The sequence below is a fragment of the Nycticebus coucang genome, chromosome 18, assembly GCF_027406575.1.
Source record: "Nycticebus coucang isolate mNycCou1 chromosome 18, mNycCou1.pri, whole genome shotgun sequence".
Classification (NCBI taxonomy): domain Eukaryota; kingdom Metazoa; phylum Chordata; class Mammalia; order Primates; family Lorisidae; genus Nycticebus; species Nycticebus coucang.
Window position 1 is genome coordinate 14,856,116 of NC_069797.1, and position 26,119 is coordinate 14,882,234.

Sequence of the window (26,119 nt, forward strand, 5' to 3'; positions counted from 1 at the left end):
TGGGATCTTCAATTACATCTGCCATATCTTTCCTTGGGGGGGTTGATCTATTCTGGTTATTCATGTTACCAAGGTTTTTACGCTGATTTCGCCCCATGGTTCTTTTACTCCCTTTGATTTTTCCCTTGGGCTTTGTCAAGGACCTGTACAGTGTTGTGGTCTGAGAAACTGGGGCCCTGTCTGGTGTGGTGGGGCTAAGTGGTCCTGTCTTGTTTGCAGCTGGTTTCTGTTCGACCCTAGTGAAACAGATACTCTGGATTGAAGTCTCAGCTGTGGAGAAATACCAGCAATTAAGTCACACCGCCCACCACAGGCAACAATTGAAAAAGGAAAATCAAACCTTCCTACTAACTACACACCCAGGGCAACACCTGATTTGTCCTCAGGCGATTGGCTCAGTTCAAAGGGTCCAAATCAATTGTCTCAGTCTGCACCTGTCTCAGATGAGAGTGTTTAAGAGGTCTCTGGGAACTGGATCACAGTTGTCTGGTGACTACTCTGATGTGGCTTGCTTGCTCCAGTGCCGTGTGGAGTCAGGAGGGGCCACCCAGCCAATAGATCAGTCTGGGAAGGTTGATGCCTCCTTGCCCACCATGCACCACTGTCACATCCAGTCACTGATAGCCCTGCAGTTGGCTGACCCTGATGCCTGTAGTGAACTGATGCTCCAGAAGTCTGCACCTGCCTGAATTACAAGGAAGTCTGCCAGGCCGCTGCACTCTGCTTCTCTCTAGCAGGAGGAGGTGAGGCCTTATAGTCTCAGGCGCTTGATGAAGGTTGGGGGGTATTCACTCAGGTACAGCCCTGCCCCTGATTAATGCTACTGATAGAACAACAGAACAACTTTGCGGTTCCCCTGCAGAAGAGAAGCTGATTTGAGTTCCAAATCAGCTTGTCCTTGCCAGTTAGCTGTCAGTTCTGTCCTGCTGCTTTCCTTTGTCTATAGGCTGATGATCCCCTGAGGACCAGGTGCATCATAGGCTCAGTAAAGCAGTCCTCTGGGTCAGCCCCGCCCTGGGAGTTTCCCCCGTTTGCAAGCCAATGCTGCCTCTGGCAAATCCTTTACTCATGATCTCTGGTTGCCCACGGAGACAGGGGGTGTGGCTTCAGAATATCTGTGGGCCGTATTACTGCTAAAAGAGGGCTGCTGTTTTATGCCTCAGGGAGCCACTGCTCTGGTGTGGTTACCTCTCAGCCAACCGTCCTCTCCTCGCTCCTGCGCCCCAGAGTCTGCACTGACTGGCTGCAGCCCAGGCACTTTCCACACTCCTCAAGCAATCACCCAAGAGTCTGGACTCCTGGGGGACAGGCCTCCAGATCCCAGAGTGAGAGTGAAGGGGAGCACTGGAAGCTCAGGGTTGCAGGCAGAGAACACATATAGTTTTACACAGTTTTATGCCCTGCTGTATTGTCGCCAAAAGGTGGCTGCCACACTGTGCCTCAGGGAATCGCCGCTCAGGTGTGGTTCCTTCTCAGCCAACCATCCTCTCCTCGCTCCCATGCCCCAGAACCTGCACTTACTGGCTGCAGCCCAGGCACTGTCCACACCCCCCGAGAAATCACCCAAGAGTCTGGATTCCTGGGGGACAGGCCTCCAGACCTCGGAGTGAGAATGGAGGGGAGCACCAGTATCTCAGGGTCGCAGGCAGAGAACACATACAGTTTTACACAGTTCTATGCCTGGCCGTATTGTTGCCAAAAGACGGCTGCCTCTCAGGTGTGGTTCTCTCTCAGCCGACTGTCTTCTCCTCGCTCCCGCGCCCCAGATTCAGCGTCAACCAGCTACAGTCCAGGCACTGTCCACACCACTCAAGAAATCACCCAAGAATCCTAACTCCTGGGGGACAGGCCTTCAGACCCCAGAGTGAGAGTGGAGGGGAGTGCTGGGAGCTCTGAGTTTCAGGCAGAGAACATACACAGTTCCACACAGTTTTATGCCTGGCAGGAAAACGCCATGGCACCCTAGTAGGGGAGGTAGGTCCAGTTTTTAGAGGGTCTCTCCCATTGAGTGTAGTGGGAGGACCTTTGAACTCTGCCCGATTGTTTACGGGGCACTCTGAGCCATTCTCATGGGGGAGGGGACTCCCGTCTGCTTGGTGATGGATTTTGTGCCTTTTGTTTGTATCCTTGTGGTCACAGCTCGCCTCAGCGGGGTTGACGTGCATTCTTCAATCTTCTCTCTTAGTGCAGCTCAAATTCACCAGGTTACTTGCTAAATTTTTGTCCTTTAACTCTCCTTCTGGACAGGAGCCTCTGTGGAAAGCTGGCTTCAGTCAGCCATCTTGTCTCCTCCCCTCCTAATTCTATTATTTCAAAAAATTTTGTCTCATCCTTTGTAATATGTACATTCTTACTCCATTTTGGGGACTCCATTTGCAGTGACCAGCTCTTCCAGAATGATGTTAAGCTGGTCTCTCAGTCAGTCTCATCCCAAACTCAGGGGCTTAAAGCAGACATCACCGCTCATCTTTGGAGCTGCAGCTGGCCAGCCAGGTGACAGCTTGACACTGGGCTTTGCTGGCTTAGCTCCAGGTTGCAGGTTGGATCAATCCAGGTGCTGAATTTAATTTACTTTTTGTTTATATTTCAGAAGCGTGTTTCTCAGCTTTTCATTCTAAGTCTTCATGTTTCAGCCCATCTGAGTCTTCTGTTATTTGGAACTCACAGCATTCACTGCTAACCTCACATAAAACTGCCCAGACATCTATGTAGGCCTTCAGTGGTCACTTGTCATTTGCACAGTCTTTCTCTGGTCCTCTTTGACTGACGTGATCTCATTGCTATGCTGTCCTTTCCTCCAAGGCCTCATCTCTGGGAATCTTGTTCAAAGGCAGCTACTTTTTTTTTTTTTTAAATTTCAGATCTATATGAGGGTACTAATTATGAGGTTACATTGTCTGCATTTCTACGGTAAAGTTCAAGTTGTAGTTAGGCCCTTCCCCCAGGGGTGTGTTGTGTGCCCTATGTTGTGCACATTGTCTGGGAGAACACCAATCCTCTTTCTCCTCCTCTTTACCCCTTCTCTCCTCCTCCCTCCCCTGAACTTGAATATACTTGTGTTTTTCTCTCATGTGGGCATATAGTTGCTTATTTGTTGGTTTAGTATTAGTATTGACTACATTGGATATTTGTTTTTCCATTTTTGTGACATTTTACTAAGAAGAACGTGCTTCACTCCATCCAGGTAAATGTGAAAGATTTAAAGTCTCCATCTTTTTTGTGGATGAATAATATTCCATGATGTACATATAGCACAGTTTACCAATCCATTCAAAGCCAGCTTTTTTTTTTTTTGAGACAGAGTCTCACTTGGTAAAGTGCCATGGCATCCTAGCTCACAGCAACCTCAAACTCTTGGGCTCAAGCGATTCTCTTGCCTCAGCCTCCTGAGTAGCTGGGACTGCAGGCACTCACTGCAATGCCTGGCTATTTTTAGAGACAAGGTCTTGCTTTTGTTCAGGCTGGTCTCAAGCCTGTGAGCTCAGGCAATCCACCTGCCTCAGCATCCCGGAGTGCTAGGATTATAGGCGTGAGCCACTGTGCCTGGCCTAAAGCCAGCTTCTTTATTCAGCAGATCTGAGATGGGACTTGAGATTTTGCATTTTTCACAAGCTCTCAGGTGATACTGACCCACAGACTCCACTTTGAGCAGCAAGCCCTTGACCACAACAAGAATATAATTTCTACTCTATTTTTTATAAAGTAATTAGACACTTTTAATGGCAGGGTACAGGAGATTTAAGAGATAGCCAAGTGGGGGTGAGGTCCAGTTTCTGTTTCCCTTTCTGCTTTCCCTTGGTCCTCTGCTTTCAGCTTTAGTTTTCAGGAACCTGAAAGTTGAGAAAAATCAAATGTCAGAACGAACGTGGACCTACTTGCACACAGCATCCGAGGGGAAGGTAACTTTCTTCACTATGATTAATAAGAATATCACTGACATTTCTCAGGTAACTTATCATCACAGCAATAACATCAGTAAGCAGCCTGAAAATTAGGATTAAAAAAAGATAATTGAATGTCTATCGCTGTGTCCAAGATACATAGAGCAATAAATTCCAGCTATTCTTATTTTTACTCAATTTGGTAAGATTCAGTAAGAAGACAGCTTCTCTTCCCAGTGGGTCTCATGGTGGGCTTGCCACTTATCCCTCTTGTTCTAGCTCCCAACGGATGTCAATTGCTGTGCTGTGTTCTCTTAATGATGGATATTGATGGAGATGTATTGAAATTGGCAAATATGGAATGAGTAGTCTGACCACCAACCTGCAAATGCCCATGTGTGCAAGGAGCAAAACCTCCAAGTTCAATTTGTTTTAAGCAATGGGGAAAATTTGTAATGTCATTTGGCAAGAAGATCGGAGACAGGGCAGCTCCAAGCTTGGTTGATTCAGCAGCCAGATGGGCTTTCCATCGCTCCTGTTTCCCATTTTCACTGCTTTGGTGTTATGACTCCCCTCACCATCTCAGAAGGTCTCCATCAGTTCCAAGTGTGGCATCCAGGTAAGATAACGTCTAGAAGAGTAGGAGACTTTTCCCCTGCATTTCTCTATTTCCAGTGGAGGGTTTTCTCCCAGAAGATCTCCAAAGACTTGCTCCCTTATCTCACCAGCCAGGACTGGTTCACATCTCCCTACCTAAGCTAACCCCCTTGGCAAGAGAATGGGTTGCTGTACTTACATCAGCAGTCCCCTCAGGAATTCCCATCTATCAGAGGGGGAAGGACAGAGACCAGATTATAACCAGAGTTCAGGGCTTTGGAGCACTCAGTGGTATAGAGTTCGAAACATGAAGGCTGCTGATGAATCTTTACAGTGGCAAAACCCTTGGAATTTTCAGCCCAGGGTAAGATTTCCTTTCTGCTGTAGCCATCTTAATAGTTTTCCACCTTCCGTTTAAATTTTTAGTGATACAGGCTTGATTATTTTGAGGATCTTTGATTTCTTCTCCTCCTCATTGGTGCACCCAGCTAGTAGCAGAAGAAAACAGGCCTCAGCATCTGAAGTACCAAGTCCCTGCAGGAGGTGGTCCCTTTAGTGTCTGTGGGTGAGCTGTCCCCAAGCTGTGCTGGGTGGCAGTGGTGGGGTGAGTACATTCGGAGCGCCTCAGCTGTGCCCACCTGTCTCTGTGTCCCCTTGTCTGACCCCTGTGACTCAAATACCCTGACCTCCCTTCCTCATTGCTCCCCCTAATGTTTGAGCACTTTTCTCCTAACAATGATCATGCCACATTTCCCTTTAAAGTTATGCAAAATGTGCCACTTCACAAAACCAGGCTCTCCTGCTCGTCAGTCCTGCCAGCAAATACCTCCCAGCTTCCACAGCCACCCAATGCCCCTGTCCTCAGCTGTTTTAAAATGAATGGGAAAACTTTAAGGTTTTTCAAGACCAGATTTAGGAGCCAATAAGAATATGATCCATTTACTCTGAACTCTGGGCAAGTCAATTGACCTTCTGTAGGTACTACGGCTAGAGAGATTTACGTCCTGACCTTCCTCTTGCTTCCAGAGTAGTTCACCTTTGCTCGGTGGCATTGGAAAGTGCGCAGGACATTCATTTCCTGCTCTAATAGCCTTCCTGGAAGCTTCAGAAATAGTTTATTATCTACTCCAAGATGGAGGAGAAGTGACAGTGCTGTGAACCTCACTGCAGTATAATCCAACCTTTTAAAATGGATGTTATTTAAATGAGCAGAATTAAAAGCTCACCATCCTACCCAAGGTAGAGTTTTTCCATAATTATTGCCATTATTTAAAAAATGTTGCAAAGAAGCCTTTTCATTTTAGGAAACCTCTGTTGAGGATACTGTTTGTCTTTATGCTGTTGAGACCTTCCTTGCTTGGCTTTTTTGCGTCACTGGCTGTCCATAAAGAACCCGGGCCCTTGAAGATCCAGAGATATGGGGCATCCCTGAGCTTTGAACAGTAGCCTTAGTTGGCTGAGGTTCATGGGCCAGGACTAGGAAAGGAGACCTCCTGGAGCCTTCTCTCCTATCCCATGGTGACCAATTTAGTGTATTTCACAGTTTGGCTAATAAGCTGCTTTGATAGCTGTGAGGGACTCTCCGGGAACAAAGACAGCCAAAGTAGTTTAGTTCATGAGAAATTTAAATGGTGCTCTCTTCTGTCCCAAACTAACGTGTCTATGTTTTTGATGATGCTAAAAGTTTTCAAGGCATTCCTAGCACATGATATTGTGTTCTGCATTAAACAGGATGATGATTGATATGGAAACCCTTTGAAATTAAAGCACTGTACCAGTGGGTTGCAGCAGGTGTATTAGCAAAGGTCCCATCAGATCTCCCTGTTAAGGCAGTGCTTTCAACCTCAGAAGGACCACAATATCGCTGAATGTTCCTCAGGCCAGACCCTTACCTAAGTCATCCCACGTGTGTCCACAGTGATCCTCACTGTCACAGCAGAGGGAACAGAACATGTGTGCACAGTGATGATGGGCATTGAGATCCCTAGCCTTTATATCTAAATGCCATACACCGTACTGCCTTTTATTCACTCCCTGAAATGCAGTCATTCTTTATACAGACAGGATATATCAACCTCATCCCAGTGGAGACACCGGCCCTGTGTCATGCCCCACCCACCAGGATTCCCTCTTCCCAAACCCCATCAGATGTGGGTTCTCAGCACCTCATTGGTGACCTTCAGGGTCCTCTCTGCTCAGAGGAGCAAGTGTGAGCTGCCCGGGGAACCCCACCTTGCCCCACTCACCTTCCGCCTTTCCTCTCCTGCCTCTTCTTGACAGGCACCATCTGACTACCAGTTGATTACCTGCATTTCCAAGCTGTGCTACTGAGTTTAAAGTTACCAGGTGGGCAGCCCCTTTCTTCCCTCTTTTTAAGTCCAGTTGCCTTCAAGTCCAATATTAAGACCTCATTCTCAGCCTGAGACAAATTTTCCCAATTTCCTGGAGCACCCATTACCCCCGGCCATTCATATTGTTCCTGGCTAAGCTTCTCTCCAATGCCACCTTATGTCTGCAGAACCTACCACTGAGATTGTAAACCCCTGAGAACAAGACCTTTCTCCTGTGCACGCTTGTAGTTCTGATGTTTTGTTAAGGTCTCCAAATAGTCTTTTAGTAAATATTTTCTGTAGATAAAGCCTTTTCTGTCCTACATTAATCCCCATGAGTCAGTGGAGCACCGGGCACAGGGTAATGAGTCAGCAATATTTGGCTGAATTTTTTTTTGGAGGCAATGTCACCCTCAGTAAAGTGCTATGGCATCACAGCTCACAGCAACCTCCAACTCTTGAGCTTAAGTGATTCTCTTGCCTCATCCTCCCAAGTAGCTAGGACTACAGGTGCTCGCCACAACGCCAAACTATTTTTTGGTTGCAGTCCTCATTGTTGTATAGCAGGCTGGGGCTGGGCTTGAACCCGCCAGCCTTGGTGTATGTGACCAGTGTCCTACTCATTGAGCCTACCGGCGCTGAGCCATATTTGACTGAATTTTTAAGAATTTTTTTGGGTGAAGTGCAGTAGAGCAGCTCATGCCTATAATCCTAACCCTCTGGGAGGCTGAAGCAAGTGGATCCCTTGAGCTCAGGAATTTGAGACCAGCCTGAGTAAGAGTGAGACCCTATTTCTACTAAAAAATAGAAAAATTAGCCAGGTGTTGTCATGGGCATCTATAGTCCCAGCTACTCAGGAGGCTAAGGCAAGAGGACCAAACTCACAGAGTTTGAGGTTGCAGTGAGCTATGATGCCACCATGGCACTCAACCCAGGATGACAGAATGAGACACTGTATGAAAAAAAGTTATTTTTCAGAACACGTATGTGGTGATCATATTCTATTGGACCAAGAACCGAACCTCACCCCTACTTGCATTTGTCACTTAAATATTGGGACTGAGAAAATAAATATTCATTGTAGCATAATTTGTAGTAGTGAATAACTATAAGCAACCTCCAAGTCCATCCTCACTCCTAGATGAGCACACTGTCGCACACTCATTAATGGAATACGATGCAGTGGTCAAAGGCATGGGGGCCCTGCGCATGACTGCACAGGAACCTCACCAATGTGACATTAAGCAGAAGAGCAAGCTGAGCAGCACACCTGCAACCTGAAGCTCTGCGTGGAGAGACGGCCAAAGCAGCGTTAGTATGTATTGTTTATAGGCTACTTGGTTGCTGCCATTATAAAGCAACAGGTACCGAAATCAGGCTGTGGGAGAGGCTTTGAGTTTCCTGGGGGCTGTGATGATAAAATCCACAGGCTGAGGGGCTCAACCAACAGACATTTATTTTCTCACTGTTCTGAAGGTCAGAGGTCCAAGATCAAGGAGTCGGTGGGATGGGTTTCTCCTGAGCTTCTCTCCTTGCTGTGCATGGCTGCCTCTCGCTGTGTTTTCACATGCCCCATGTCTCTCCTGTGTCCTGATCTCCTCCAGGAGGACCCAGCCAAAGTGGAGTAGGGCTTACCCTAGTAACCCCAGTAGGGCTTACACCTCATTCTAACTTAATTAGGCCTGTTTAAAGGCCCCTCTCAGGCCAGGCACAGTGGTGGCCATGCCCGTAATCCTAGCACTCTGGGAGCCACGGTGGGTGGATCACTTGAACTCAGGAGTTCAAGACCAGCCTGAGCAAGAGTGAGACCCCAACTCTAAAAATAGTCGGGCATTGTGGTGAGTGCCTGTAGTCCAAGCTACTTGGGAGGCTGAGGCAAGACCATTGCTGATGCCCAAGAGTTTAAGGTTGCTGTGAGCTGTGATGCCACAGCACTGTACTGAGGACCTAGAGTGAGACAATGTCTATACATCAATCAATCAATCAATCAAGAGGCCCTGTCTCTAAAAACAGTCACATTCTGGGGTATTAAAGTTAGGCCTTCGACATGTGAGTTTTGGCAGACATGAGTCAGCCCACAGCAGCCTGCCTGGTTTCTACTGAAGGCTGTGAGGGCCACTCTGCTCCAGGCCTGTCCCTTGGCCTCTGGTGGTCTCAGGTGTGTCTTGGTCTCATATCATCTGCCATCTTTCCTCTGTGAGTCTCCCCGTGTCTGTGTCCACATTTCCCCTTATTATAAGGACACCAGTCACACAGGATGAGGACCCACCATAATAACTGCTTCCTGATTTGGTTACCCCTGTACAGACCCTGTCTCCAAAGAACATCACATTCTCAGGTCCTGGGGGGCTACGGCTCCTGCAAGTCATTTTCAGAGAGACAGAATTCAACCCGCAACAGAACATGTGATGGTCGGGGGTAAAGGAGGAGCATGGGGACTTGGGCTGTGTGTGTCCTGTTTGGTTCTTGGGCAGGTGTTTCCTGACAGTGGCGACACCGCAGTCAGAGCCCTGGGGATAGAAGGCAAGGCCCCTCTTCCTATGGGGACAATCCTCCCACAGGACAGTCCTAGGGAGGCTGAAAGTTCCAAGCCCAAACCTTCCCACTGACTTCCTGCTGTGGGAGCAGGGCCCAACTCTGTGCACAGCCACAGACACACCTGCCACCACTTTTACCCGGAACATCGGACCACACCTGGAGAGTGAGCACAGCCGTTCCCATCCTCTCTCCTTCTCGTTCTCTCTCCTCCCCTCTCAGTGCCTGTCCCGTCTCCTTCCGCCTCCCCACTTATTTCTAATTCCTTGAATTCCTCCTCCTAGAAAGAGGTTTTTGTGACTGGCAGTGAACTGGACGGAGCATGGCCCTGTCCTCACAGAGTCTGCAGGTTGTTTAGTGAGTGATGACTTGAGCAATTATTTAATATTAACTCTGATAACAGAGAAGAAAGAAAGGGTGGTGCAGCTTCCTATGGGAGGCCGGGAGGCTGCTGAGAGAGGGGTGAGAATTCACTGGCTGGAGAGGAGCAGTGGCTTCGCTGGCAGAGGCAGCGGCATGCAGGAGGGAAGAAAACGTGTGTTTGGATTCTTGAGGAAAAGGCTTGGGGTCTGGGATAGGGACCAGGAGGCAGAGGCCTTTACTGAAGCTGTTGAGGGGCCAGTTGGTCATGTTAAAAACTGTGGCTTTGATTTTCAGGGACGGTATAAAAAATGTTTGCGTAGAGAAGTACTGAGGTCAGACTGCACTTTAGAAAGATCCCCTTAGCTGCAGAGGTGGGGTGGGGGCTGTGTGAGCACCAGTGAAGCGAGGGGTCTCCTTGACGCTATTCCAAAGTGTACCCCAGAGTGGTGATGGTGACATGTTCAGAAATAGGTGGATCTGAACTATGTTTTAAGGTGAAAAATGTGTGTGGAACAAGATGAGGTATGAGAAGCAGAGAATGAGGATAAGGTTGCTACCCCAGTTTGGGGCAAAGGTGCCCCCAACCTGGACCTTGCACTCTAGGCCAGGGGCTGATGAACTCCAGGGGCTGATGAACTCCAGCTAAATTTGGCTCCTGTCTCAATATTTATTTAAATACAGGCTTGTTGAAACACATCTATGCTCGTTCCTTCTGGGTACTTTTCGTTCCTTCTGGGTACTTTTTTCCTTACAATGGCATAATTGAGTGATTTTGACACAGTCTGGCCCATAAAGCCTAAAATATTTAGTATTTGGCCTTCTGGAGAAAAAAAAAATTCACCAATTCCTGCTGTACAAGGCCCCTCATGTCTCAAAAGCTCACAGTAAATGAACAAATGTGTCTCTGTCAGTCCAGGACTATTGTTTGACCATGATCTTAAACACCCATGTTCATTGTCAGGACTGAGGATGCCCAGGCCCCCAGGAGATGCTTTTCTCCATCTTCTCTTCATAACAGAGTCCAATTTCTTCTTGAAAAATTTCCCACTAATATGAGGGTCCATATAGTTAGACCACATTGAAGTTGTAGCTACGTCTGTCACACAGAAAGTGTGTCATACTCCCACACATTGTTCCCACTAGAAAGAAACCCCCTTTATCTCCTTCTCCCCCCATTTCATTGAGTTTTCTCTCATGTGAAAATATTGTTGTTAATCTACAAGTTTCAAATTAGTATCAAGCACACATGAAGCCTGTCTTTCCAGGCTCGTGATGCTTTACAGGGGAAAGTGTTCTCCAAATCCATCCAGGTTATAACAATGGATACGAAATCTATCTTTTTTGTGCCATCTGTTTTACAACCTAATAGTAGTCCATGGTATACATATACCACAGTTCGTTAACCCAGTCATGTGTCAAAGGGCACCTGGGCTGTTTCCATGTCTTTGTGATTGTGAACTGAGCTGCTATAAACATTTGAGTGCAAATTGAGTGATCAGAATTGAGTGATTTTGACAGAGTCTGGCCCACAAAGCCTAAATCCTTATGGGAATGCAGGACCCAATGGAAGGTCCACTTTTAGTTCTTCGAGGATTCTCCATACTTGTCATTGTACTGAGCGTCCACCTTGTTGGTTGGTTTGTTTGGCCTTGCTTTGAGATACACAAAAGTTAATGTCATTTTTATAGTAGTTGTGCATGCAGCTGAGGAATATTTTGCTATACAATATAGCAAAATATTACTGTGGTTGCATTCACTTATGTTACACGAGTGGTGATACTGATTCTTTACATGGACATAAGAGTTAAACATGCACATGAGTCCCATTTATACTCTTAGTCTAGGCCCTGCAAATTTTAGGATGGGCCAGGGTGAGGGGAGGATCCAGCTATCTCTTGGGTTTCTGGTATGATCACGTAAGTGGTGGAGGTGATAGTGGTTTGGAATACATTGCTTTATAGAGTGAGTAGGTGATGTGGGCAAGGTATTTTGCTATGTCTACTCAGAGGGCAGGCCTGGGTGGCCTGAGGACAGGGAGTCAGAAGTGATTGGTTGTTGAGCTTATGGATGTGGCTGAGAGCAACTGGAAAGAAGGAAGGAATGAGGACCTGAGGCCCAGTCTTGAGGTGCAAGGAGGACCAGCCTTCTGTAAAGAATGTGCAGGAGGAGGGATGGAGCAGGTATGGGAATGCTTAGGGAATGAGGAATCCTAAAAGCTGAAAATGAGTGTCCTTGGAAGGAGGATTTGGCTGATTTTACCCCATAGCTAAGGAATGGATTTAGTGACCTGGATGTCATTAGCCTTCAGTGTGGTCCTGTGATGTCAGAGGCGGGAGACTTTCATGTGGGGATGGTTTCAGAAACGTAAGAGGCATGAGAAAGAGCGAGTGTAGACAGCAAGTTCAAGGCTATTGAAGAGGGCGAGAAAGAAATGCATGAGTAGCTGGAGGAGGGAGTGGGATCAAGGGAGGATTTTTGGTTAATTTTTTAGTTTTAAAGATAAGGTGGAGTTAGATGGGAAGTTTCCACTAGAACGAGTGAGGTTGATGATAAAAGAGAGACAAGAAATCACAGATACATGCTGGGCTCACGTCGTCCGTTTGTTTGTTTCCTTACTACACTGACACTCTCTGTTAAGTCTCTGGAGCTTCAAGGAGACAAAAAACAGCAGAATCATTTTGGGGGCGAGCTGGCAGCCTTGCCACAGGGAGTCCCCAGGAAGTCCTCACCCTCCCTTACCCGGCTGCCTGCATGGCATATGGTCTTCTGATTCTGTTGCACACAGAAGAGGCTCTTGTTGTTTATCCTGAAAAAATGAATTGAATTCCAAATAGATCTCATTTTAGAGTCACAGGCTGTAACGCTATCAGCTCACTGGACAGAAATAGCTTTCTGCTGTCAGGATTCACTGCACTCTGAGCAGCAGGACTACACACTCCAGAAATGAACGCGTCCTGCCTGGAGCTCTGCCCTGCTCTCCATCACTGTTTGCCCAATGAAAAATGATGCATTCCACAGCAAAATAGCATTTAGGATACAGGGTTCTCTGAGCAACAGAGTTTTTGGAAAAGCTGTCAATGAGATTGAAATTTAGAGTCTTAGAGATGACATCAAGCTGGGTAATGCACTCACTACCAGGAGGCAGGACAAGCTGTCTGGAATAACTGAGCCTGCAGTAATAACTTGAGTTGTTCTAGGGAGGAATGTTAGAAAATATAATGCACATGTCCCAAACCCTAGAGTTCTTATTTTGCTTCTATTTACTGTACAGAGATGGTGTCAATTCACAACTAAATACCGCTTTTAATGTGTTTTCATCTCCCCCAGGCCAATTCCCGTTGTCATCGCTGCCATTTGGAGCAGTTATCGTGCTTCCTGCTTTCTACACACACCCTCGTTTTACCTTGATAATCTTCAACAGTCCTATTGCCCTCTTCATTCAAAGGAGAAGGGCGCAGCCTCAGAAGGTAAGTTCTTGCCTGAATGTCACACACACTTTGTGTAAGTGGCAGTATCTGGATAGAAACTGAGGCGATGACTCTGGAGTCATTTAACTCTTTCATTCCTCTATATAGAAATAAAAGTATTTTAGCTTGTGCTGTCAGAGCAGAACCTTTTTTTTTGAAACAGAGTCTCACTTTGTCACCCTCAGTAGAGTGCAATGGCATTACAGCTCACAGCAACCTCAAACTCTTGGGCCTAAGCAATTCTCTTGCCTCAGCCTCCCAAGTAGCTGGCACTACCGGCATCTATCACAGCACTCACTCTTGCTCAGTCTGGTCTCGAACTCCTGAGCTCAAGCACTCTACCCACCTCAGCCTCCCAGAGTGCTAGGATTACAGGTGTGAGGTACTGTGCCCAGCTCCACCAGGCAGAATATTATACGAATCTGATTGGAATAGATGATGTGTAGACTTAGAACTTTTCTTTAGATAGAATTCAAGTGTCATGGGGGTGCTCTGGAGTTCAGGACAGTGAGGAATTATTCTTGGAGGTGGGAGGGGCATGCTGTCAAAGCTGCTCCCCAGTGATTCTTAGAGCTGTTGGTTGGTGGAATTGCAACTGATTGAGATGGGAATGAAGGGTGGCCAAGGTGGGTAAAGGCAAAGACAGGCCAGAAGCATGTCTGGGGAGCAGTGGGCAGTCCTGTGTAGGGTGCGTGTGTGTGTGTGAGATAATAACGCCGGAGAGACCATGTGGGTCAGAGAGCGCAGGCATCTAAATGACAGCATGACTGTTTCCTCTCCATACATTCTGGAAATAGCATAAAGTCTGTATTTGAGTTGGACAAAGACTCAACTGCTGTAGGAAAGCTAGTTCAGCTTCTACCACCCAGGAGATAGGTGTTGAACTCAGATGAAATTACTAGAAAATAAATAAAAGTATTTTATCAAAGACTTTGAATTTTCTCCCTTTAAGTTCTGCTCTTTTCTTTTTTTTTTGTCTAGGACATTGACTTTCAACACCACCTCCACCTGGGAAGGTGTTAAATCTCTCAATACCCTGATGGGACTCCAGACCAATTAACTCAGCATCTTCAGGGTAGGACACCAGCATCAGTATGTTTTTGAAGCTTCCTGGATGATTTTCACAGGTAGGCTGAGTCCTACTACATTGTCAGATCCCTCACTTGCTAAGTGAGCTAATTAATTAATAACTGCTGCAGGAATGGCTGGGTAACTGATAGTGCCTGTAACAGAACCTGAAAGGTCAGGAAGAAGAACTGGTCTGAGAAAAGACTAGGAGATACATTTGTTGTTAAAGGTGTAATTTGAGGCTTGGCGCCCATAGCCCATAGAGGTTACGGTGCCAGCCACATGCAATGAGGCTGGCGGGTTTGAGCCCAGCCTGGTCCTGCTAAAACAATGACAACTGCAACAAGAAAATAGCTGGGTGTTGTGGAAGGCACCTGTAGTCCCAGCTATTTGGGAGGCTGAGGCAAGAGAATCGCTTAAGCCCAAGAGTTTGAAGTTGCTGTGAGCTGTGATGCCACAGCTCTCTACTGAGGGCGACAGAGTGAGACCGTCTCAAAAAAAAAAAAAAAAGTGTAATTTGAAATTGGCAAATCTAAATGGAGATTGGAAACTCCAGGGAGGTGGGTTTCCTTGTCTTTGCAGCATCATTGTTTCCCAGACACGGAAGGTGTGAAATAAATATTTGAATCCGAAAGTCCACCAAGCATTTGGAGCTAGGCTTTCACATACTTGCAGGGGAAGCTAGTATCGCTAAGGTTTGTATGTTCGCGTTACTGGCATGCAGGCAATAATGCAGGTTAGATAGATAGAGCAAAAAAGACAGAAGAGCTGATGACAGAATATTGGGGAACGTCCACATAAAGGAAAAAGGAAAAGGAAAAGGAACTAAGGAATGGAGTTTCCAATGGAAACAAAATAATGCGAAGCCAAGAAGGTTCTAGTATATAAGGCAGAAAGGTTAAAAAAAAAAAAGTAACATCAAGAAGAAAAATCCTGAAGGCTTAGCTTTGTTGTATAGGTGCAGTTTGTTAAATCATGTACTGTTCATTGTAAAAAAAATTAAAAATTATAAATAATTGAAAATAAAAGCTAATCACCCATAATCCCATTATTCAAAGATAAACACTTAATATTTATGATTACTTTCCAAATATAAATATTATAAAAGGGACATATGTAATCTGTTTTTCTATAATAATAGATTATGAATTTCTTTCCATGTCAATGAATATACACAAATGGAAATTTAAAATGGCAGCAAGATATTTTGGTTGCAATAGAACTGCTATGATTTATTTAAACAATTTATTAGTCATAGTTTTAATTTTTTTAACACTTTAAACAATTCCGTTCATATATGGTTATGTGTGTGATTATTTCTTTAGGTTAAATTTCTAGGCGTACAATTCCTGGACTCAAAGCTATGGTATATAAACTTTGTCCTCCAGAAAGCTCGTACCACTTCAAGCAATTTTACTAGAAAAATACATAATTAGTTACTTTATTATGTGCTCAGGAATACTGGATATATTTCTTCTTTGTTTTTTTTTTTCTATCTTTGTTTTTTTTTTCTACCTTAACAGTAAGGTTAAAAAAAAATGGCAGCCCGATGATATTTTCATTTGCTTTTCTCTTATTACTAAGGATCCCAGTTTCTTCCTATTTAGCACAGTTTGGTCTTTTAGGGATGCTGTTTGATTTGTTGCCCGTGACAATTTTTCCTTCATGTGTGTAGAGCAGAGGGACGGCTGCCTGTTGCTTCATTCCAGGATACCTTCCCTGATTTAAAGGGTTCAAATTAAGCCATCCCTCATTTTGTTTTTGTGGACATGTCTGAGGGTGTGTTCTCTGAAGGAAAATGCTGAGACACAGTGTTGTATAAAGGATGCTCAAGTGGCTTACCCCTGTGAAGGGAGAAAAAGAAAGCAGGATTGTGCATAAAAAAAGGCAAACTGTGATGCCAGTTGATCAAAGCTTTGCTTTCATGGGGTCCTGGAGCAATTATTGCCTAGCACAGCTGTCCCTCTTTGAGCCCTGAAAGTCCTGGCCCTTCTCCTCTTGCCTCACTGAGATGATGGATGGGTAGAGTTGTCAGATTTGAAAAATTAAAGTACAGAATGCCCAGTTAAATTTAAATTATAAAGAAACAGTGAGTATCTCTAGAATATGAGCATGTCCCAAATATTACATGGGGCATACTTATAACTGAGACAAACAGACAAACAAAAGCTTTCCATTGTTTATCTGGAAGTCAGATTGGACTGGGCATCTTGCATTTTATCTGGCCACTCTAGATGTGGGCTGCCTGAGAAGCACGTGCTCTTAGACAAGGTGGCTCAGCCGAGGCTCTGATGAGCTGACAGCGGCAAGTGGCCTGCTAACCACATGCCCCATGTCTGAACAGTAAGTGCTCCTTGATGGGAGGTCTTGCTGATGGGTTTCTATGTCCAAGGGAAATAAACAAGGCCTTCCAGTCCTGAGCTTGAACTGTACATCCTGAGAGAATAGGTAGAAAGCCCAAGATTAGAAGTCATCAAGGAGTTTGTGTGCGATAGGACAGAGGAAGAAATGAGCACACACCATTTCTTGCAATTGGTTTTGGAGGAAAGCTCTTTCAGAGAAAACTATGAGAACACCAACACTAGGGGAGAGAAGTGTCAGGGGACACTTGGGATGTCTGTAGCAGAAGGAAGATGGATCAAAGATGTTGGGCTCAAAGACAGGACAACTCTTGAAGCAAATTCTAAAAGGAAGTGGTCAGCTTTGTCGATGAGTTCTGAAAAAGTAAGGAGCAAAAATCAAATGCATGAAGTGGTGAGAAAGGAAACTGTGGGGACTTAAGCAGTGTGACCTCTGTTTTTCTAAGAAAGGTGGAATCAAGGACATCTGCTGAGAGTGGCGAATAAGTGGTGGAGTTTGGGATCTTGGAGATGGTAAAACAGCTTCACCATCATGAGCATATCCTGGATACAGGATTGTGGAGAGTGAGCTTAACCTCAACTTCCCCTCTTCTTCCTAGGCCACTGAACAGGCGCCACATAGTTAATGCTCTAGTTGGAGAGAAAATTCACACATGATAACAAATAACTGCCCAGGAAATGTAAGCTAAATGCCATTTTGTAGTCCAGGCAAAATCTATCACTGTTTAGAAGGTCAAGGATTGCTGTGAGCTGGGGGACAGGAGGACTTACTCACAAAAGGAGACTTCAGCTGGATCTTGGGTACCAGGCAGATATTGCAGGAAAGTGGGAAAGGGTCCCCCAGGCAGGAGCATTGGCTTCTTGGGAAACAGCATTTTGGTCCGAGTCTTTTAAGTCTTATCTGTTCCACAAATGAACTCTGACTCTCGCATGTGGCCAAATCCATTTCCTTCTCGGGCTAAGCCTGCACAAGTGCAAGGCAGTCCTCTCAGTACCCTCGGTTTCATTTTCACTGCTGTCTGGTGAGTCTTGAATGAGAATGACCAGACCTGGGCTCTTTTCTCTTTATTTTCATAAAAATGTGTGAGATTCCAACTGTTCCAGAACAGGGGACAATGGAAGGATAAAACTGGAATGTGGGCTGTTGGCTGACAGCCTTCATTTGCTGGAACAATGCAACACCCAGGTCCCCAGGCTGCCTGAAGACTCCGTTTGTGGTGTGACAGGCCTGGTTTTAGCATTCATGAATACAGAATGAGAGCAAAGAAGTAATTTCATTTAATGAACTGAGAAGCTTTGCAAGATTCCTTGAGTACTTCCTAGCCTATGTGTTACTGCCTACTAAAAGCAGAAGAGATTTGATGATTTTTTTTCCCTCTTTCTCTCTTTCTTTTTTAGCTCAGTCCTAATTGTATTTCTGTTTTTGCATAAGAAACTTAAGATAGCTCTTACCCTAATACTGCCAGAGTACTTCCTTAATTATAACTTTTATTGCATTGTTTCCTTGCTTAAAAACCTTCAATGGCTCCCTATTTGCCACTTTAAATTCATCTTGGTTTGCAAAATTGCCATCATTTCTCTGGTTTTGCCTCATGTGCCAACTGTGCTCTTTCCTAAGCTCTAAAACAGATCCAGTTCCCTTGACATGCCGCCCTAAATGTATATTCACTTATTGTTTTGCCATATTTTCACAAGGGATGATCCAATAACTTGGTTCAGATCTTACCTGATATAACCAGTTATATTTTCATGATCTTGAGAATCTCCTCCAACTTTCCCAAGGGATTTTTTTTTAAATTTATTCCTTTGCCTGTCAGCTGGATTTTTCCTCAATAAACAGAATTTTGATTGTGGATATCTGTTTTTGGTAGAAGATTTGATCAGCCTTTGCAAAAACTCAACAGCTTGTGTTTTGTCGACATCAATTCCCAGTTTAAATTAGAATCATTAGTGGCAGAGCAAGTGCTATTTGGCTGAGCAGTGATAATTAAAGTTGCAAACAGGGATCTGTGTAATTCTGCCCATGTTTTATGTGGATAATGGAATGAAGACACGTCACAAGGACTTTTGAAATAGACGGTAACATTTCAATCATACATCCCAACCCTGCATTCAGAAACCAAGTTAAATTACAGAAGATACACAAAGCATTAGCGTCAGAAATGAGGAAAGGGCTCTATCAGCATGTTACAAAGGTTGTAGAATTTTTGAGACAGCGCAAAAGTAGTGACAAAGGATAAAGTCATAATTCTTCTTGTTTAGGAACTGCAGGTGTTGGTCGGGGTAAACTGGCTTTCTGGAAAAATAAAGCTCTAATTTGGAGCATTTGGTGTGTGATGTAAACTCCTGCTATGGCCAAGTTCAAGCTACCAAGGCAGAATTGGGAAGGGACACATAGATTTGGCTTTTGTGAGCCTGCCCAAGTTGGCTCGATCCCACCATTGAGGATTATGGGATGTTAGTGTGAGTAATTGCTTGCAATATGCCCCCAACCTAGGTGTGTGGGTGTGAGGATGTCTGTACCGATTGGAGGCCATGAGAAGATGCTGTTGGCTCCTGAGACCCCTTTAAACTTCCTGGACTCACAGCTTCCAGGAGCTTCCATGTGGGAGGTTCAGGACAGTCAGCAGGAGAAGACTCATTTCTTTCTCTGACACAGACTCTCAGCTGCAGGGTTCTTTCTCTGTAAGGCAGACACTTGGGTAAAAAGGGCCTCTACTTTTGCTGTGCCCTCTGCAGAGCATTCTCTTGCTCTAATATCTTCTTTCAGCTGTCTGTTCCAAATGTCACCAGATCAGAGAGGTTTACCCCCAAGCCTCTTTCTAGATGGCCTAACTGCTCTACTATCCTTTGCCTGACATATTCTGGGTGCCTTTGTCATCACCTGTGTCCTCCCACTGGACTACAAGCTCCAAGAGAGCAGGGACCTTTGTCTATTTTGTCTGCTGCCACATCACCTCATCTAAAGCAGCACTTGGCACAGGGGCTCCACGTGGCAGCATCTGGGACCGTCCTGTGCAAATTCCATCCTCTACCCAACCCAGTCTTTTGGCAGGCACTTAATAAATATTTGTTGAATAAATGTTACAATGTTTCACTGGACATTTAAAAAATATCATTTTAGTGTACAAAAATCTGCATACACATATATAATTATTAATTCAAAGGCAATAATTAAACTCCTATATATAATTTTTTTTGGTCTTAACCAAATTCTGAAAGTCACAATTTGTTAAAGTACATCACCAAGATTGTGTCAACTGCTCTTTCTCTTCCAAATACTTTGCTTTTTATCTCTCAATATTATATACAGCAGGTGCCAAAAAAGTGTAGATACAGGCAGCTCCTGTGGCTCAAAGGAGTAGGGTGCTGGCCGCGTATGCTGGAGGAGGTGGGTTCAAACCCAGCCCTGGCCAAAACTGCAGAAAAAAAAGTGTAAATACATTTTAAGTGACCTTATTAGAAGCAAAATTGATCATTCCCTGCAATTGTACAATATGCAGGAAAAATGGATGTGTGTCAGCTTGTCTAGGTACACTTGACCAGTTTTGGTAACTTTGATTCTGCTTTGAAAAATAATACACAGAAAACATCTCTTAACATCTGTACAGAAAATGTCTATATTTCTGATACATAAAGTTTTAGGACTGATTTCTTTTTATTTTGAGTTTTTTTTAAATACCAAATAATCCTTTTATTCTACTTAATGCATTCAGTCTTAAATCCATTTTGTGTGATATTAATATTGAATTATAGGTTTATTTTTATTTCATTTCCCTAAGATACCATTTCCTGACCCATTATGTTTAGCTTTTCCATGTCATTTTGTTTTAGGTGTCTCTCCTGTGAACAATATGTAGCTGGAATTTGCCTTACTATCCAATCTGAGAATTCCATCTGTTGATCAGAAGTTTAACTTGCATTCTTTTTTTTTCTTTTTTTATTGTTTTTATTTTTTTAATATTGTTAAATCATAGCTGTGTACATTAGTGCAATCAAGGGGTACAATGTGCTGGTTTCATATACAATCTAAAATATTCTCATCAAACTGTTCAACATAGCCTTCATGGCATTTTCTGAGTTATTATATGTAGAATTTTGTATTCTGCATTTAGTAAGTTTCGCCTGTACCCATTCCAAGATTCACTGTAGGTGTGGCCCCACCCTTTCCCTCACTCTAACCTCCCCCCTCCCTTCTCCTTCCTTGGCCCTTTACCCATATTCTTGTGCTATAGTTGGGTTATTGCCTTCATCTGAAAGCTATAAGTTAGCTTCATAGTAGGGCTGAGTAGATTGGATACTTTTTCTTCCATTCTTGAGATACTTTGCTAAGAAGAATATGTACCAGCTCCATCCATGTAAACATGAAAGAGGTAAAGTCTCCATCTTTCTTTAAGGCTGCATAATATTCCATTGTATACATGTACCACAATTTGTTAATCTATTCGTGGGTTGATGGGCACTTGGGCTTCTTCCATGACTTAGCAATTATGAATTGGGCTGCAATAAACATTCTGATACAGGTGTCTTTGTTATATTGTGGTTTTTGGTCTTCTGGGTATAAACCTAGTAAAGGAATTATAGGATCGAATGGCAGGTCTATTTTTAGATCTCTAACTATTCTCCAAACATCCTTCCAGAAGGAACGTATTAGTGTGCATGCCCACCAGCAGTGTAGAAGCATGCCCTTTTCTCCACATCCACACCAACATCTCTGGTTTTGGGATTTTGTTATGTGGGCTACTCTTACTGGAGTTAGGTGATATCTCAAAGCAGTTTTGATTTGCATTTTTCTGATGATTAAGGATGATGAGCTTTTTTTCATGTGTCTGTAGATCATGCATCTGTCTTCTTTAGGGAAGTTTCTCTTCAAGTCCCTTGCCCACCCTGAGATGGGATCACGTGTTCTTTTCTTGCTAATACGTTTGAGTTCTCTGTGGATTCTGGTTATTAGACCTTTATTGGAGGTATAACCTACAAATATTTTCTCCCATTCTGAGGGCTGTCTGCTTGCTTTACTTACTATGTTCATGGCTGTGCAGAAGCTTTTTAGTTTGATCAGGTCCCAGTAGTGTATTTTTGATACTGCTTCAATTGCCTGGGGAGTCCTCCTCATAAAACATTCACCCAGGCCGATTCCTTCAAGAGATTTCCCTGCACTTTCCTCAAGTATTTTTATAGTTTCATGTCTTAAGTTTAAATCTTTTATCCAGTGAGAGTCTATCTTAGCTAATGGTGAAAGGTATGGGTCCGGTTTCAGTCTTCTACAGGCACCAGCTAGTTCACCCAGCACCATTTGTCAAATAGGGAATCTTTTCCCCACTGAATGTTTTTAATTGGCTTGTCAAAGATCAAATAACGGTAAGTAGCTGGATTCATCTCTTGGTTCTCTATTCTGTTCCAGACATCTGATTTTCTGTTTTTGTGCCAGTACCATACTGTTTTGATCACTATTGATTTATAGTACAGTCTCAGGTCTGGTAGCGTGATTCCTCCTGCTTTGCTTTTATTTCTGAGTAATGTCTTGGCTATTAGAGGTTTTTTTCTGATTCCATGTAAAACTAAGTATTATTTTTTCAAGATCTTTAAAATATGACAATGGAGCTTTAATAGGAATTGCATTAAAATTATATAGTGCTTTGGGTAGTATAGACATTTTAACAATGTTGATTCTTCCCAGCCATGAGAGTGGTATGTTTTTCCATTTGTTAACATCTTCAGCTATTTCTTTTCTTAAAGTTTCATAATTCTCTTTATAGAGATCTTTCACGTCCTTCGTTAGGTATACTCCCAAATATTTCATCTTCTTTGGCACTACTGTGAAAGGAATAGAGTCCTTGACTGTTTTTTCGGCTTGGCTATTGTTGGTATATATAAAGGCTACAGATTTATGGTTGTTGATTTTGTAGCCTGAGACATTGCTGTATTCCTTGATCACTTCTAAAAGTTTTGTAGTAGAATCCCTGGTGTTTTCCAGGTATACGATCATGTCATCTGTGAAGAGTGAAAGTTTGATGTCTTCTGACCCTATGTGGATACCCTTGATCGCCTTTTCTTCCCTAATTGCAATGGCTAAAAAGAGCAATGGAGACAATGGGCAACCTTGCCTGGTTCCTGATCTAAGTGGAAATGATTTCACTTTAACTCCCTTTAATACAATATTGGCTGTGGGTTTGCTGTAGATGGCCTCTATTAGTTTAAGAAATGTCCCTTCTATACTTGCATTCTTACTGTGACAACCTATAAATATGGTCCCACTTTCATCATAGAATTGAGTGCTTTCTATTTGTAAATGTCTGTCTTAGTCTGACGTGACAAAATATCATGGACTGCATGGATTAAATAATAAACATTTACGTCGCCCAATCTGGAGGCTGAAGCTCTAAGGTCAGGGTGCTGGCATGGTTGTGTTCTTGGTGAGGGCTCTCTTCCTGACTTGTGGATGGCGACTTGCTTTCTATTCTTCACATGGTAGAAAGGGGAAGTTCTCATGTCTCTTCCTCTGCTCTTAAGGACACCAATCCTCACCCTTATGGCTTCATCTAAACCTAATCACCTCCCAAATGCCCCACCTCCAAATACCATCACATTTAGGGGTTAGGGCTTCAACATATGAATTTGGGGAATGGGTGGGGAGTGGGGGACACAAACATTCAGTACATAACAGTGTCTTTGTACTGTTTTCATTTTTCTAAACCTAGCTGTTTATTCTACCTGGTGGCCCAACAGGTCACTTTACTTTGCTACTTAAAACACAGAATGGCTCCCATTGCCCATGCATGGGATACAGTGCACATTCAGTAGAGTTTTTAGGACCACAGACAACCCAGTTCCTTCCTAGCCATCCAGCCCCACCCCTCATATCTTCTTTGTTCATGCCCCAGGCTTCATTAATTCTGAAGTTGTTTTATTCGCTTGAAATTGCTCTTTTCCTCCAATTTTGGGACCATATGTCAAGTTATTATAGAACACTATTTTCCATCTTCCTCACTGTATTAGGGCTCTTCAGAGCAACAGAACCAATTGGTTATGTGTGATATGTACATGTGGCTACGTGGATATAGGTATAAAGAAATGTGTATAAAGAAAGATGGAGAATTTACAGCTTTTTTATTTTTTATTTTTTATTTATTTATTTTTAAAATTTATTTATTATTAAATCATAGCTGTGTACATTAATGCAATCATGGGGCACCATACACTGGTTTTATATACCATTTCACATATTTTCATCACACTGGTTAACATAGCCTTCCTGCATTTTCTTAGTTATTGTGTCAAGACATTTATATGCTACATTTACTAAGTTTTACATGTACCCTTGTGAGATGCACCATAGGTGTGGTCCCACCAATTACCCTCCCTCTGCACATCTTCCCCCCTCCCCCTCCCTCCCCTCCCTTTCCCCTTTCCCCATATTCTTAGGTTATAATTGGGTTATAGCTTTCATATGAAAGCTATAAATTAGTTTCATAGTAGGGCTGTTTTCTTCCTAGTAAAGTATCTCAAGAATGGAAGAAAAAGTACAGCTTTTTTATTAACCTGTTTGGAGTTAGAGTTCCTACAGTTGCTCTCAAAAAAATGGTATTAACAACAACAACAAAAGAAATAGCAAAACAAAAGTGAAACACCTTCACCAGTGTTGTAAAATACATAAAACAAGAAAGGCATACCAAGTATTGCTTAGAAACTTTATAAGGAAGCCATGCCATTCATTAGCATTGTTTGAGATAATGACTTTTTAGAATCAGTGATTACTTTCATAAAGGATTATTAGGAAATCATTTTTTTCTTCATATAAAAGCTGACATGAATCCAGCTTTTCAGTAGGTACATTAAAACTACTATAAATCTATTTAACAACTTCATAACCTTTGTTTACATTTTTTAAGGGAAGTAGGATGGGGAGCTCCCTGAGTGAGCATTACAGTTACCTCCATTTTGTTCTGTGATGCACCCTTGCTGAAGGAGATGGCTGAGAAAGGCTGAATCTTTAAAGTTTATCTCTGTAACTTCAAAATAGAAATATATGTATGTGGATGTTGTCACCTCTCTTTCCTAAGAATAGAAGGGGAAATTATTGTGTTTGTATTATGAGCTAGAAGTCAGTGATTATTGTCTACTTACCAAACTGAAGCTACAGTAGATCCCAGAGAATATCTGAGCATTGTCTGTTTCATCTTCCATGTCTGGGAATTGAAAAAAACAAATAACAACAACTAACGTCAGGATGTAATGTAGAAATCTACTCAGGTTTCATTGACTTGGGCTTTGACAATAAGTCATGGAGCCATTAGGAATGCAGAAAAGTTAAATATCATAGCAGTTAAATGTATGAATAACACAAATCTTTGCTTCTAACCAGGAAGGTAAAAAAAAAAAATTGCAGGTTTAGAGAGAAAATATAATGTCAGAAGCATTTTCTTTCTCTGAAAATGGGCCATCAGGAGACCCAGGTGGTAGAGTCTGGGAGATTTCTCTATTCAGGGCAAGACCGTAGAATCAAAGGGACTCGTGCAGAACAGCCAAGTGGTGTCCTCAACCCACTACCAGAGTATCAAGCATCCGGAACAGCTAATGACTGACCAAGAGGGGGTTGGTGAATCATGGAAAAATTGAAAATTTGTGGCATTAAACCAGTCCATCCCTAGGTGTTAGTAGTAGTTTCATGCATGCATCTTCAGATTTTTCTGAAACTATTTATCCTGTTGGGGGTGACAAAAACTTCATCTCCCTCTTCTTAGGGTCCTGGCTATGCCTAAAATTTAAATTGACATAAAACACATTAACAAGAAAAAAAGCATACACATTTGTTTACTACAAGTTTTATGTGGTATAGGAGCTCTTGTAAAGAAATGCAGACCCCAAGAGGCAGAGTCAGTTTCTTAAACACTGAACTGAACAGAGAATAGTTAAGTTATGGAAATGGGATAAAGCAAAGGGAATTGAGCTGGAATATTTAACTGAGTAGAGAAGTGACTAAGAATGCACGTTGTATCTGTACAGAATTCCTTTGGCCTCAGTTTTCCTGTCCTTGATGATAAGAATGTTGCTTTTTTTTTTTTTTCTATTATAAAGAGGACTTCTTTCCCATGGGAATTCCATCTTCTATTCTTAAGACACAGCATGGTCAGAATTGTACCTGCTGTTTTTCAAGTGCCTTCAACTTAGATAATCAATGTGCCACAGTTTAACTCTTTCAATAATTAATGTTTAATCTATATTTTATACTTACTTTTAGAAGTAGTTTAAATTTTTGTTAATTTAAATATAACATGTATATAGAAAAGCACACAAATTAGAAGCATTCAGCTTGATGAATTGCCACAGAAGACCCCTCATACTCTCCTAGTTACACAGTCGGCTCCCTCCAGTTAATTCTCAATTAATTTAGCCTGTTTTTGAAATTTATATAAAGGAGTCAGCCAGTACATATTATTTTTTGATGGAATTCTTTTGTTCAACATTATTGGTGAGATTCACTCATATTGTGGCATGTAGAATTCAATTCTTTCTTT